This window comes from Phyllostomus discolor, chromosome 10, assembly GCF_004126475.2.
Source record: "Phyllostomus discolor isolate MPI-MPIP mPhyDis1 chromosome 10, mPhyDis1.pri.v3, whole genome shotgun sequence".
Classification (NCBI taxonomy): Eukaryota; Metazoa; Chordata; class Mammalia; order Chiroptera; family Phyllostomidae; genus Phyllostomus; species Phyllostomus discolor.
This window is the reverse complement of record NC_040912.2, coordinates 81,230,555-81,246,560: the sequence shown is the minus strand read 5'-3', so window position 1 is coordinate 81,246,560 and position 16,006 is coordinate 81,230,555.

Sequence of the window (16,006 nt, the reverse complement as noted above, 5' to 3'; positions counted from 1 at the left end):
AAACAGAAGCAAAAAAAAATGTAATACCTAGGAATAAACTTTTAAAAGGTAGCCCGTACTGGAAAAGAACTAAACTTTACTAAGAATTTGGTTTATGAAATGTACCTTGACAATAAAGAAAGAAAACACCCCTTGGTATATTAGTAAATCAAACACATGATCACTCATTAAAGAGAGAACAGGCCAAGTCCTGAAAACATTTTTTAGAAAATAAACATTGGTAATCAAAGAAATGCAAATTAAAGTAAAAATGGCAGCATTTTTAATCCAGAAAATTAAAGTAGGGTTTTGGTTTGTCTCATTAATTCTGTTTTTAACAGTTCTACTCAATTCTAGCAAGACAGAGATAAAATCGCTACTTTGTTAGGCGCTTCCACGCACTGCTGGTCCAACATAATTGGAACAGTGATTCTGAAAAACAATTTGGACATATGTATCATTTGTTTTAGTTATGATACACATTTGCCCCTAATAACTCTCCATCTTGAAATCCTTAGGAAATTTTTGGGTATATCAAAAAAGATTTTGTTCCAAGATGTTCATAGCAACTTTATAGCAAATAAGATGAAAGAGAGAATATCTTAAATTCACAACATTAGAAAAATGATTAAGCACATTTTATTTTATACAAAATTTATAATAGTTATATAACATTTTGGTGTATATGTGTATATATTTACTATTAAAAATAATACATACAAAGAGTTTTTCATTCCATTGAGAACTACCTATTATATATATTGTTTTTTGGTTTTTGTTTTTAAAGATTTTATTTATTATTTTTAGAGACGGAAGGGAGGGAGAAAGAGAGAGAGAGAGAAACATCAAATGCGGTTGCTGGGGGCCATGGCCTGCAACCCAGGCATGTGCCCTGATTGGGAATCGAACCTGCGACACTTTGGTTTGCAGCCCACACTCAATCCACTGAGCTATGCCAGCCAGGGCTTATATATATTGTTAAATAAAAAAAAAAAAACAAGATATAAAATCATATCCATAATGTAAGCTCAACATGTTTTAAAAAATGAAAATACAAGGATCAAAGACAAATGTGTCCAAATGGGAAAAATAGTTCTCCCTTGGTGCTGAAATTAAAAACACATAGTATTACTTAAAAAGAAAAATACATAATGAGCATTCATAACCGGGGGATGGCTGACGGGTGGGCTTCGGAGTTCCCGTGACCCCTCTAAAATTGCACGTAAGTTTTGGTGAGGCTGGGTTTGCCTGGAGAGAGAATGAGAGTTTTCAAAGGGTTTCATCACCCCAGGATGACTAAAACTCACTGACTGCTAACTTCTAGAGGGTGGTTCCAAAGAGTCATAATTACCTATCGTTCATGGTCCAGATTTGCCCCGCACATTTATGGTAAAAACTATATGATATTTGGAATATCATTATTTAGGGAACTAAACCAAAAAATGCTTTGATACTCAAATAGAACAACGCTTAAGACATTCCTGAATATCTCTCTCATTTAAATTATAACTCCTATGAAAACTGTTATTCCATAAAAATGGATTGAGTCCCCGTGTAAGCAAAGTACCATGAAGCACAAAAGCTTTTTCAAACAAGAACTCCAGGTTCAAGGTCCAGTGAGGTAAAAAAGAGTTACTACATCTTTACATGGTGATTTGTTTACTTATGTATGTGTATGTGGGTGTGGACATGCAAGCATTGGGGTATTTATTTCCATTCATGCCTCACCTTGTTAAAAAAAAGAAAAAAACATTTAAGGAAGCTTGCTGAAATAAATACCACACCAGAGAGTACAATTTAAAATAAGTAGGTGAGTCAAGTGGGACAAGGCCTGAGACGGAGTCGAAAACATAAGACACAGCCAAGAGTAAGGTCAGCACTCCCCGTTCATGCCAAAGTTTTAAGTTTCCTTGTAGCCTAAATAAAGAGGTAATCATGATCTGTTACATGATTCTGGGCGCTCAGAGATAAAAAGAAACCAGTTACCCAGGAGAAGCCCAACTATTGCTAGTTCTGCCACCAAAGGGAAAGTTCTCCCACGGGTCCTCCTAAAGAGGTCACCGTGTAATATAAGGAACAGCACCGTCACAGGATGAAATAAGGAGCAGCACCCTGATGCAAAACGTGTGCGTCATATGTGGCATCGTTGGAGGAGCCTCCGGCGGCTGCCTGGTGAAAGTCTCAACTCCCCACCCGCATCCTAGCTTTTATCGTTCCCACAGCACTGATCATCAATTCACATTTTACCTTTTGCTAAATGTCTTACCCCCACTGACTTAAATATAAAGTTCAGTGAAGACAGAGATTTTCTCTCATTCATCCACATTCCCAGAATTTCAAAGAACATCTGGCATGTAGAAATGGCTCAATGTATATTTATTGAATGAATGAATTCATGAATTATCATCATATAATAAGTAACCATTACTATCATTATTATCAACATGTTATTAGCAGAATTCACAGAACTCTTTTGTCTAAGGTTCTTCAAAGTAACCAGAGGAGAAAATTAAAACAATTGACTAAAGGCAATTCTATGAAAGTCAAAACAATGTGGAAGAAGGATGTAGCTTTCAGGAGAACTCAAGATATGAATTTCATGACGTCCAAAGAAATCAACAACCTGTTTATTTTGGGATAATACTTATAAATATAGATTTGATCATTATAATGAAGCTACAAGTTGGGATTATATCCCCTGACAGCAGTTCAAGAACAAGTATCCTGTGCCCTGTGAAGTGCACGGCTGTAGGGCTTGCTTCAGCTCACCTGGGTTACAAATTAGCACAAGTTGTCTTAAAAAATGGCATGCGCCTGAAAATAAGCTGATACCTGCAGAGACAGGCCAAGGGACAACCTCCAGCCAGAGCCAACATTCTTCTCAGAAAAAGATCAGGTGTTCATGTTAAATAAAGACAATTTGATGATGATGGCCCAAAATGTTCATGCTATAGCTTAATGGTCAATAAGATTTTAGCCTAGAGCCCTGGCTGGTGTGGCTCAGTGAATTGAGTAACGTCCTGCGAAGCAAAGGGTCACTAGTTCGATTCCTAGCCAGGGCACATGCCTGGGTTGCAGGCCAGGTCCCCAGTTAGGGGCACGGAAGAGGCAACCACACAGTGATGTTTCTCTCCCTCTCTTTCTCCCTCCCTTCCCCTCTCTCTATAAAGAAGTAAGATTTTAGCCTAGAAAAAATATAAAGCAGGATACCCAAATATTCTTCTGAAGGATACATCTTAGTAAGACTCCATAAAGTAATATAACCTTTTAGTGCATTGTAGTTGTAAAATATATTCTTGAATAAACATATAAGTTTATTTGCTAGATAGGGAGGTTTTCCATAAGGGACTTAAATATCAAGAGACATTTACAAATATGAGAACTTTAGTTTGATAACAATTATTCGATAGCTATGCTTTCTGAAGCTATTATATACCAGAATCAGTTGTCAAGTTCATCCTGGTCCTCGACAATAAGACCATGTATTTGGCATCTAGAAGAATATCTTTTTCCTTCTTTGGGGGATGAGGGAGGGGATATCATTCATCTAGGCAATCTGGAAGTGGGATCATTTTTTTAAGTGAGAGAAAAGCACCACAAAACCTCCCTGTTTTATCCCCACTGAATACTGTTATCTGTTTCATAAAAGCCATGCCCATCTCTGGGACTCCCACACTGGCAACGACTGGTGATGCAGACTGGGAAGTGATACATGCCTGTGATGGATGCTGTCATGAGCAAACAGGTCCCCCTGCAGGACTGGAGGACTTATGCCTCCAACTGCTGGGACTGCTGCCCACCTCCTCTCTCACCGCCTCTCCTGAAGCAATTCATGCCTGGCCCAAATGCACAGCGACCTCCACACACCCTTGGAGTGCTCTCCAGGGCTGTCCGTCTCTGCAAACCCAAATCCAGCTGCCATCAGGGACCTGCTCACGTACCATTTTCTTCCAGAGGCCTTTCCAGGTTCCCCAGCAAATGTTCTTTCCTTCTCCGAATGGTCTGCTCCCTTCCCTGTAGCATTGTCAGGTGAGATAGAGGACATCCAGTGAAATTTGAATTTCCGATCCACAACTGATAATTTTCAGTATAAGCATGCCCCAAATATTGCGTGGGATGCGCATGTACTAAAAATCTGCTCGTTGCTAGTCTGAAGTTCGAACTTCACTGGGCATCGTGTATTTTCATTTGCTAGATCTAGCAACCATATTCCCGGACAGTTCGAATCTGCACAAAGAGATAAAGGCCCAGCTCCTCACCTCAACTTGGGGCAACTCTGAAGGGTCGTCCTAGTTTCAGAGCTTCATTTTCTCTTATCAAATCAAATCGCTATTGTATCAGTTTCCGATTGCTGCTATAACCAATAACCACAAATTTAGTAATTTAAAACAACACACATGTATTTTCTCCCAGTGCTGGAGGTCAGAGGTCTAACATGGTCTCACCAGACTGATCAAGGTGTGGGTGGGACTGTGGCATCCCCTTCTAGACTCTCCTGTGCTATAACCCATTCCCTTGTTTTTCTAGCTCTAACACCTGCCTGCATTTTTGGTTCATGGCCCATGTCCTCCATCTTCAAAGTCAACGACATAGTGTCTTTCTGTCCCTTCTTCCATCATCACATCTCTTTCTGATCATGGTCTAGAAAGGTTCTTTTAAAAGACCTATGTAATTAGATTACCCCCCATAACCCCAAGTAATCTGTCCATCTCAAGGCCATTAACTTAATGACATATGAAAAATCCTGTTTGCCAAGTAGGTTAACACATTCACAGGTCCTGGGGGCAGGGGTGGGGGTGGGGAAGTCATTATTCTACTTACCACATCTACCCATAACAAAATAACCTTCCTTATCTTGGGGGACATCATTAAAACAGACTGGAAAATATTGGGAGAGCTTTAAAACCCAATTAAATATAAGCGTATCAGAGGTAAAAGAAATAAATGAAGTGACAGGGAGCCACACCAAGCTCCCTTTGCTATACGATTGTCTCCCCTGTGAGGGATGCTGGTTACATGAGGAGGATACAATCTCTCTTTGCAGAAACCCATTCCCCCCATTCTGCATCGGTTAATGCAATTTCTAGCAAGGAAACAACTAATCCTGCATCCTAACTGTTCTTCTATGAAGGCCAAATCTGTAGAATTAACAAATTATGCTATCACTTGTAGTGTTTTTCTTCTTTTTAATGTTAGTTATTTTTTAAAGATTGTATTTATTTTTAGAGAGGGGAAGGGAGGGAGAAAGAGAAAGAGAGAAGCATCAATGTGTGGTTGCCCCTCGTGTGCCCCATACTGGGGGCCTGACCCACAACCCAGGCATGTGCCCTGACTGGGAATCAAACCAGCGACCCTCTGGTTCACAATCTAGCACTCAATCCACTGAGCCACACCAGCCAGGGCTGTATTATTTTTCTGAAGATGAACATCAAAGAATGTTCATGGACTGTGATATCAGAATGGTAGCTGATTATCTCATCCATAGGAAAAGTCTTCAAAAAGATCATTGTAATTTCAAACTCAGAGCTATGGAAATGGCTTATTTCCACACAAAATAAGCTGCTGTCAGAACTCTATCAATGCAATATTTATATTCTTTGTCAAGTTGAAGTAGTAGAAGTACATTTTCCTCTGCACCAGATGGAAAGAAAGAGTGCTTACCTTTGCTTATTTGCAAAATGTTAAGATAATGTTAAGAGTAATAGAAAATTACTCTATTCCACTCGCAATAGAGTAAAAGTCCTAGAAAAATAAATAGCACAATATTTATCTGATGGGGGAAAGTAATTGTCTGTCTGCTTTCCATGATATAAAAGATATTTTGTTCCAAGCTCATTCCCAAACCCTTTGCCTTTTTCAAATTTATGGAGACCTCCAAATGCAAATTCCTATTCAGGAGACAGCTTTTGCAGCTGAATACAACCAAGATGTATTCGTTCTCCTCCTTCTGTGAAACTCTATTATGCCCATTTGATTTTCTAAAACACAAACCTATGTGGGCAATTTGGACATTTTTAATACAAAATTATGAGTGATCATTTACAATAGACATCAGACCCCTCTCCCCTGAAACTGTCAGGCCCCCACCACCACCACACTCCTTCAAGAGCTAATAGGAAACTCATGTAAACAGTGAAAACGAGCCTCAGAGAGGTACCGATAAAGTGTCAGAAGAAGGGAAAGTCACGGAGGGATGAAGAGCATGAATATGTCGCTCTAAAAGCATCGTTGCCTAGAGCAGAGCCTGGCACAGAGTTGTCCCTCAGTAGATAATTATTGAATCATGAGGCTCTTTGTTTTCTACTGAAGAATGTTTTGCTACAGCCATGAGCAATGTGCCGCCGAAAGACAGATTGCCAAGAGACAACAATATTGGTGGGAGAGGGGTTGGCGAGGCGGGTGGCTGGAGACCTGTGTTCTGGTCACAGCTCCGCCACAACTGCATGTCTGATTCGGGGAGAGTCACTTAAACATCTCAATCTCTGATTCTGCAATTGAAAATTGAGGAGAGAAGACTGTGATCTGTAAGATTCTTTCACGTGCAAATTTTGTGATTCCTAGGACCCAAGAAGGGCCGCAGTTATTATGATACTGTATCTTAGCCTTCGCCCTCATTTCCTCACACTCTCTGTGGCCATGGCCTCTGGCTCTCTTCTATTGCTAGCTCCAGCCCTGCCTGACTTCCTCCAGTCCCAAGGTCAGCCAGTCATAAACCAGCAGCAGCGAAAGGATTAGTGAATGGCCTTCACAGGAATCTGTAGGAAAACTACTCTCCCCTCAACTCATATTCTCAAAGGTTTTTTATGTATATTTTGGACCTATGCCTGAGTTTGGTTGTGTGTGTGTGTATGTGTGTGTAAATGACCATGCCAGTAGATACAAAAAAGCTTGTTTTTTGGCATGCTATATAATGAAGTCAAGAATATCAGACAAATTTTGCTTCTCTGTGTTGGGTGAACAGACACTTAATGGCAATCATAGCTACCTAGCTCATTAACTGTGGGCTAGTCATCATCAGAAGACCAACAGAAAGAATTCAGGCATAACCCAAAGTCTATCCTATAAAAATAAAAATAAAAATAAAAAGCATCCCAAGAGCATTCTCTATTGCTAAAGGTGAGTTCTATAGGCTGTACAGAAAAGGAAGTACATTTCTTTCATCTCTTCTCTTTCACTTAATTTGGCACCAAAACAGCAGGATCCTCACAAAGAGACAGGGGAGAAAATCATGTATCATTTATAGGGCCAAATTCAAGAGAAGAAAACATTTATGTAAGCCAGTTCCCAAATAATCAGCTTTTGGTAACTAAAAAAATCTCCCAAATGTTTTACCCTAAGTCTCCCTAAAGATCTTAAAACACAAATACACACAAACCTTCTTTAATAATCCCTACTCAAGGCGATTAACCCAGTCCTTCAATTCTGACCTGTCCCTGGGAGGTGCTCAAGTGAACTCACCAATAAAACACCTTTTTAAATGATGCTTTTAATACAAACCAGAGAAGCAGATGTGAGGAAGCCCTTGAGTCCACCCTTCTGCCTCCTGTTTCCTGATCGACCAGTAACCATTACAAACACTCGCTAAATTACATGGTTTCCTCAGGGAGGAAATGCAAGGGAGGAAAACAAGCTCTTATTCTACAGAAGGGACTCTTTGTAAACAAATTCTAAAAGAAAAAAATATGTGGTTCTTAAATGTTCAATTAGTGGCAAAACACAACTTTTAAGTCTAATTTATCAAGACTCTAATGAGCAAATGTAAGGAGACCTAAGTCAACCAGGTGGACTTTCCACTAAATTAGTAATCAAGGGGTTCTTCCAGAACTAAAAATGACTAAAGTCAGTGTTTCCAAGAAAATGTCTGATAGACATGAAATAATTATTTTGCCAGCCTAAAGCCTCTTGGTTTCGACCTTCTTCATGAGTAGAACACAATCTACTTTTTTTCTATATACAACTTGGCACAGGGTCATGAAGCGGAAGCCATCCCATAAATTAAGGTACTAAGTTAGTTAGATTTAAAGCAATGATTCTCCAAGAAGATTGAGGGATTTTCTAAACGTGTAAGCTTGTCTGCCTGATGTGTTGTACCTGCCAACCACAGCATCCTGGCACCAGTAGCCATAGGTATTTTTCTGCGTGAGTAAATATGATCAGATCAAAGTCTTGTATATCCATGGATGCAATCCTGCCTGAAACAAGCCCTCAACAACCCTGGAGTCCAGTATATAGATTATCCTAAACATATATCCATAACATACATATACAAGCATATTCAAATGACTGTCAGATAAGGGCAGGTGTGATCCATATTATTTAAATGGTGGAGAAAATGTGTTACAGAAATCCCAAGATGGGAGAGCTTTCTATCAGAGCAGCACTCCGAGAAAGCTTCACGGGCAAGGTGACTGTCACTAGCTTGAGGCAACAAAGGACATTCCTTTCAAGCAGAGAAAAACCCACAGGAGCAAAGGAAACATAGGAAAATGCAAAACGTGTTCAGGAGACCAGCTGACTAAGAAGGTGAGTTGGAGCCGAGGAATAATGGGAAACAGCAACTGGTGTGAAAGAAACCGTTAGTCATTTCCGAATATTCATGAAGCCCTTCTCCCTTAATAACTACTCAATTTAGCTGGTCCTCTTGCTGCCTCACTAAGAGATTACATTCCCATCCTTTCGAGATGTTGGTGTAGCCATAGAACGGTGTTTGGGCTGATGGGATGTCATCTGAAGCGTCCTATGATCTCTGGCCAGTGGAATGTCATCTGAAGGGTCCTGTGACCTCTGGCCAGCCTCTGTAAACACAGCAAGGCACACTCGTTGCTTCTCCCCTGGCGTACCTGACACTTGTTTGTGTGGACTGAAGCCTTAGCAGCCATCTTGGGCCATGAGGGTGAGAAGCACAATCTACGGTGGGCGGGACCTAGCAGCCTGGCTCCCTGAGAACTTCAGAGAGCCACACAGCAGGCCTGCACTGCCCTCTTCTCATCTTTTTGTACAGGAAAAAGAAATACTGTCTATGTTGTTCAACAGTCTTTCATACCAGATTTTAGTGTAACATGAAGCAAAACCTAATCCAAATTGATGCATTAAAAACGGTGTACGCACAACACACACACACACACACAATATCACAAAACAAAATATACACAACCTCATTCTGATAGGGGACTCAAGACTTGGAAAATTTTAGCTTAAGGTAAAACGCTGTAAATCTAGCAAGTAATGTGCATGTTAAGCTTTTGTTTCAGAAACTACAGATAAGGCCCATCCTGGCTCCTGAGAAAAGCAGCTGGCCTCCTGGGGCACTGGCTAGAGATTACCACTTGGGGACACATTGGAGGCATCAGGGCCTTTTGTGTGACCCCCCCCCCCCTTGGGAAAGGCTGCAGCTTCGCTCACCTAATCCTCCCTGAATTTCAAAACCCTCACCTCACCTTGTTTGCCCTCCCCCAGCCCCTTATAAAAGATCTGGCCAGGAAAGAGAGGAGAAGATGGTTTGTTAGAGTATGAACCCTCCATCTTCTCGGATCGCCGGCCATCTGAATAAAGTGCCTATAAAAGATTCAATTGCTGTCAGTGCTTATTGGATTTGGTAGTGACAGGCAGCCCGAACACCGGTGTCTTTTCTTGTTGCAATTCCTTTCAGGTGTTCAGCCAACTTTTCCAGGTGTTGATTTCCTGACTCTCCTAAACCAAGGTGACACAGCTTGGGGACATTGAAGTCCTGTTTACCGCAAACATAGCCCCTGAGAAACCATCTTCAATAGCGTTGTCGAAAGCAATTTTCCAGCATGTGATTTTGGTGTAAATCATTAAGATTTTTGCTTCGGCATGCTGCAATTACAGCTAGGCAGGGCTGTAGCTCAGAATTAATCAAGACATTGTAACCAGGTCAGCTCCAAAGGACTTATTAGTTCCAGCAGGGGATGACAGCAAGGACAAAGGAGGGAGAGATGCTCGAACTTAAGCAACAAGGTAAAGGATGGCTATTATCCCTAAAGAGGTATAATAACCTCTAAATAATGTGAACCCTGCACCTTGACCTTGGACTTCCCCACCTTCAGAATTGGGAGAAATAAATGTCTGTTGTTTAAGCTAATACGTAGATAAATTAATTAATTCAATGAACCCTGGATTCCAAGGGACAGTTGGGCAGCAAGATAAAATCCCGACACTTATTTGCAAAGCACAATCTGTAGCAGTAAGTGCGGAAAAAAGTTTCTGTAGCTGGAGCCCCATGAAATATAAAGAGAAAGAACCAAGATACACAGGAGTAGACAGAATAAAGCTTGGGAAAGGATACTGGTAAAAATGAACAAGACGACTGCAATTAACCAATCAGTGGGAAGCTCAGACCCCTTCTGGTGCATCACCCAGCTCCCCCACTTCCCCGAGAACCTGACGGCCCCAGAAGTGATATCAACATTTGCCAGTGACTTCAAAAGTCTCTCTTTTGAAAACTGGGGACACAGAAGCAGAAGAGTTGTTGTCTGGTTCAGACAAGTGTCGGTCACCTAGAGAAGGCTCAGGAGGGACAGGTAGGAGGGGTCCACGTTAGCAAGAATGCCAGGCGAGACTGCGTAGTGATTCCGAGTCACTGTGAAGCCCGTGAACGTATCTCCGCAGCCAATCAGACGCCTTCAGAGCTGCCGTGAAGAAAACTAACCTGATCGTGGTTTATAGGTTGTACCTGCAGAAAGCTGGCGATTAGGCAGACACCCTGGAGAAAAGTTTATGGAGTGACAAGTATAATTTTCTCTCTGACTCTCATATAGACCCACTTTTTTTTTTACAGCCAAAGCTGTTCTTAAACTGTGGTTTCCTTTCCTTTTGAATGATAATCGTGCCAGACGCTGCTCCTGACTGCAAAGTTTATGGAAAGCCTGACAGTCGGAGAGGCCCCTGTGCATATCACTTAAGGGACCCCAATGCCCCTCCAACAGCTGCCGGGAGTCACCACAAAACAAATACCCATGACTGTTGACAGAAAGCAATAACCCTTCCTACAGCTGTTGGATAAATTGCCTATTAGCAGTCCCACACCGTAATTCATGTCGGATCATGTAGATTCCACACTTATAAATGACTGGAAAAGTCTTATCATTAAATGAAGTTCTTTACCAAATCCCTAAGCATGTTCATGTTATTTCCTAAAGCTGTTCCTCCTCCCAGTGCATCCCTGAACTTTCTGAGAGCTGGCAGAATCAAAGATAAGTAGCAAGTTCATACTCTCTGTATCCTGTTCCTCTGGGGAAGGGCCTCTCGGGTCCTTAGGATTTATATTTTAAAGCCACAATTTAAATGCAGATTTTTAACTCCCGTGTTAAGCAGCCAAGGAGGAGGTTTCTGACTCGATTAAAATACCGCTGCATAAATTTCATACTTAACATGTTTCTTCTATAGCACGAACCTAGCTAAGTGGGTGATACTGAAGACAGATTTTTAGTGAATTTTCAGGGCATGTATGAGGTCTCCATGGAAGTTTTTTTTCCCCCATAGATTGGTTTTCTAAGCCTTAAAGAAATAGAGTTCTGCCACTTTTAAAATACTATTCTTAACCACATCTCTTACCAGTGGAAACCCATAGCTGATGGGACATATTGCTACTTGATCTTGATCTTGCTGGGTAGGGGGTGGAGGGCAGGGAGGCGGAACAGCTAGGAGACAGGAGATGAAATGTAGAGCCTGCAATCAAGCTGACCAGTGCTCCATAATTTGGGGTTGGGAAGATATCTTAAATATTTTGAGCCTCGCTTTCATGAAAGTGGGGGTGGTCGTCCTCACACAAAATGACATGGCAACACAGAAGTCACACCCCAGACTGGCTCCTCGCTCCTGCGCTGAGGGCATCTTCGTTTGCCATTTATTTCCTGAACTTGTACAAAGCACTCCACCGATCTTGTCCTCTAGTCTTCCCTTATAAAAAATGAGAAGGATTAGATTAGGTGATCAAGTCCCAAAAACAACGACTTTCTGACCTTATTCTAAGCATTATGACCACTAACCAATATGGACACAAACACTGGAAGTGGTGGGCAGACAGTGGTAGGTGGCTCAATATACCAAAACCAAAAAACTGTAGCTAAAAAGTAGCCCTGACTGGTGTGGCTCAGTGGATTCAGTTCCTGCCTGCAAACCAAAGGGTCGCTGGTTCCATTCCCAGTCAGGACACATGCCTGGGTTGTGGGCCAGGTCCCCAGTAGGGGGCACGTGTAAGAGGCAACCACACATTGATGTTTCCCTCTCTTTCTCCTTCCCTCCCCCTCTCTAAAAACAAATATTAAAATCTTTAAAAAAATAGTATGAGAAGATTAAAGGCTTGAAAGAAAGGAGAAAAACAAGCAGAAGTGAGCTAGTTCTTCTTTCTCCTCCAAGCTACATACGGGTTCTCACTTCCAGGGAAAAACAGAAAACAAAACAGGGGTGTGGGCAGGAGCGCGTTGCGTGGGTTGAGGTGATGAATAGAAAAAGGCAAGAAGGAAATTAAAACAGAAGATATACTACGTATAACATAAACTCCAGATAAGGGGCACTGCATGCAACAGAACAGATACAAACATTCCACATCAGAGGCGGCAGACCCTCGTAGCTGCAACCCCCAAAAGCCGACGTCTTGCCTGTTTTTTCTTACTTGAAGCCCTTCATCATCATGAATGCAAGCTCAGGATTTGCGTACAAATAACTCTCTCAAACAAATGCAGTTCTGACTCTACTGGAGCTCATTCACAGTGACAAGGCAATCTAGGAGACAAAGAGAATGACTGTCATCTGTGCTCCCCAGCTGCCAGAAGGAGGCTGTGGTGACAGATTTTTTAAATCTCAAGGACCATCTATCCCCACTCCTTGGGAGGCAAGAAGTCTTTCTTCATTGTGCACAACAGTGTTCTAGGAAACTGAACAAGAGGCAAGCCTCAACTGCAGACAGCACTGCAGCTAACTCTGTGTGGTACTCTCTGAGAAAAGGTGCCCAAAATATTGCTGGCTTTTCACTCTAACAGAGACAATCCAAAAGGGAATGTTATCAGTAATACAGAACTCGAGTATAACCGTTATACCGATCCCAAGTAACCTAAGGAAGGGAGAGTTACTCTGACCTCAACCCAACCAGGGAAACACTAAGACCATGTGGACAATGTGCTTTGAGAAGTTTGCCAGAAAAATCATATAAACTCGGTTGCTTAAAAACATCCCTGAAAATTATATGTGTAGCAGTATTATAGAAATAATTCACAACCATCTTTCCCAGCCTCCTGCCAATATTTTCATACCTCTCTCTACAAAGTGGATTTGCCAATAGTTTTTGTTTTAGTTTTATGTAAATTCACACAGCCTACTTCCTCTGGTTTTCCCTTTTGACATGTGTGAGTTTGACTTTTTTTTTTTTTTTTTTTTGCAGTGAAACTCCAGCTTGCAGTCCTGCCTCTGACGTCAAGCTGGCTCTGCCCTGGACCTCTCCCTGCAGAGGCACGCCCTTCCCCAGTCCTCTGCCTGGGGGGACTGGAAACTGAAGAGTTTTTCCGAGTCCAGACTCCACTGCTCAGAGAGGGTCAGCGTCCATGCAATGGGGCCCCGTTGCTCTCAGAGAGTCTGCAAGGTCAAAACTACATTCTAAATAACACTAAGGATTTTTTTCTCTCACTGTCGAAATTTGCACCGATGATACAAAAGCAATAGTAGGTAAAACTGCCACCTTAGCACCAAACAAGCCAGCACACTCTGCCAGTAAAAGCTATATTCTTTACCATCATCATGTACCAACAGGTATTTGTAAATGCCAATTTAATTTTGAAATGTTCCTGATGAATATGTTATTGATTGTATTACCGCTCGCCCCTGAGTTCACGTCAGTAACTCTCCAGGTGACGGTCAGGAAGTGCAGAGAAAGGGGCCCCACTGCCTGCAGGAGCGCCCTGTTGTCTCGGGAAAAGCCCTTATGTAAGTGTTTGAGTTGTGACACAAACTGGGTGCTTCTTCCACGGGACCCCCTTTGTTTGGAACAACAGAGAAGCAACCTGTGGTGATTCAGACATGGCAGACATTTTCTCAAAAATGAACACAGGGAGCCTGTCACTTCAAGGAAAACAAGAGACAGTGTTTCGCTGCCAAGGATAACAACTGAGCTTTCAGGCAAAAATTCGAATTCTAGAAAACTGGAATTCCCCTGCCTGAGTTTGACATTGCCCAATTTGTAAAATTTTTTCTGATAAAACCAGGGGTGATATGGATGGACATGCTTTATTTTTTACATTGTATAAGGAAATGTGCAGCTATTTAGAAGGTCTGCATGACTCCTTGAATGAATATTTTCCAAATCACCCATGCATGATGTCACATGCATGTGTAAAAGATCCGTTCAAAGTGCAGGACAGACCAGTAGATTTTGATGTAATAAAGCGGGAAATATTCATTAATAGGGCTTCAGATTCCATATGGCAAATCACATTGAAGGAAGCACCACTGGTCAAGTCTGAGGATGGCATCCAAGGGGAATTACCCACAATCCTCTGCAAAAGCTCTAAATGTTCCTTCTCTCACTTTCAACTGCGCATCAGGTTGATTGCCGAATTTTCTTCACATGTCTGCATCAAAACATCAGTCTCAACAGATTGAGTGCAGTGTCTGTGCCCAGCTGAGCCCAGACTCCCCCACTCCTGACTTGCCCAATCTTCCCCAAGACTCCTCACTCTAGTCATACAGCACCTTCCATTGACGATTTGACCACGCAGCAGTACTTGGCTCTAAGGTTGCCATTCACCTGAAGCACAGGTAACCCCTGGCTGGTAAGTGGCAGCAGAGGCCCCAGCCAAGGCAGGCCGGCTCCCTAATCCAGCCTCCCACCTCCTGTGTTTCACTGTGTCTGTGCTGGAACCCGCCCCAGTTGAGGGGCATGCTGTGTCTTCAATCCAGAGCTGGTTCTTCAATTTGAAATCAAAACCATGTTCTCCAAAGTGCTTGAAAAGACCTCTTGCCTCTCCATGAATTCCTTGAAACTCAGACCTATGCTTCTAATTTTGCCACTAAAGTAAATTAGGGGCTGAGGCGTGTTCCCACCCCTCCCCCGTAATTCCTGCGTTGAAGCCCTAACCCCCAAATGGGATGGTATTTGGAGACAGGGCCGTTGGGAGGTAACTAGGTTCAGATGAGATCCTGAGCATGGGACCCTCGGGAAGGGATCCGTGTTTTTGTAAGAGACGCCAGAGAGCTTGCCTCCTCTCGCTCACTCCCCTTACTCGCATGCACGGAGGAAAGGCCATCAGCAACCCAAGGGGAGAGTCTCACCAGACACCACCCCTGCTGATGCCTAGACCTTGGACTTCAAGTCTCCAGAATGGAGAGAAATAACTTCTTGTTGTTTAAAATGCCTCATCTGTGGTATTTTGTTAGGGCTGCCTCCCGAGCGGGCCAACACATGAGCACAGCTTGATTTTGTATTAATTCCCCACTTTGCTTGGTCTGCAGTTAAGGTGTCTCCTGGTTCAGGCTTTCTGAGTAACACGTGACTGAGCAATGGCACTGTCCGGAAAGAGGACGACGTCCGGATAGAGTGGCCACCCTGTCCTGTAGGCCCTCAGGCTCTGGGCCAGCCCCAGCACCATTTCCAACCACAGAAAACCAGGAGAGAGTCACTCTTTGAATTCTTTCCCACATATCAACATTCCTGCTGCTTTTAATCTTTCTGTTTTTTAACCTCTGTATCTTCCTAAACTTCTTGGGAAACATGTAATAATATTTCATTTTAAATCCATGGCAACAATGGATTTTGCCAATTAGAAATGGGAGCTTCTTGATGCGGTACCCTAATCCTCTCTAAAAACAGCCCCCGGGGTTCCTGCAGCGGTAAATTATCAAAACAAAAGTGGGATTAAAAAAATACACCTGCGCTGTACGTAGTTATCGAAAGCGTAATACATCAGGTTTAAACAGTAATATAAATGCATCCTTGGGATGAATGAGGAGTTAGTGGTGGAGGTCCTGGTTATTGGTTATTCTTCTCCGATTTTATAGTGTAGCAACAATATACATC